Genomic DNA, 606 nt, shown 5'->3' with positions numbered 1-606 from the left:
ACGACAAAAATCTTGCACGGTAATAATGTAGTGTAGAACAATTTGCCCACCTTAAATATGTTCCATTATAGATACACATGATACATAGCTTAACCTGGTGTACACTATCGTTTCAAATGTGAAAAGTTAAGGAAAAAGTGAATAATGCAAGGGATTGTGGGTAATAAAAAATTAAACCCAAACAACTTTTGAAAATACATTTGCATATATTTGAGATTCGTTTTCACGATTCCACGCTCGAAAATCTTTAATTTTAAATGCAAATATAATATATAAATGTTTAAATGTTTACATATATATATATATATATATATATATATATATATATAATTTGTTCGTAGCATAGCAGTTTTCATAACACAAAATAAGAGGTATAAAGTTTTAAAAATAATTTATTTATTTTACAAACAATTAATTGAAGTCATGGCTCAAAAGGAATCTATTATTTTGTTAAACATTTGTTTTGTCATAAAGTTAAGCACTTTTCAATTATACCGATTAGGGATGTCAACGATTAATCGATGATCGATTAATTGTCGATAAGAGATGCAATCGATTAAAGCTATCGATGGTCGATTAAGCTATTTAATTTTGGGCTGCGTGCGG

Source organism: Sinocyclocheilus anshuiensis, unplaced genomic scaffold (genome assembly GCF_001515605.1).
Source record: "Sinocyclocheilus anshuiensis isolate Anshui unplaced genomic scaffold, SAMN03320099.WGS_v1.1 scaffold930, whole genome shotgun sequence".
In the NCBI taxonomy this organism is placed as follows: domain Eukaryota; kingdom Metazoa; phylum Chordata; class Actinopteri; order Cypriniformes; family Cyprinidae; genus Sinocyclocheilus; species Sinocyclocheilus anshuiensis.
This window is presented reverse-complemented; position numbering follows the sequence as displayed.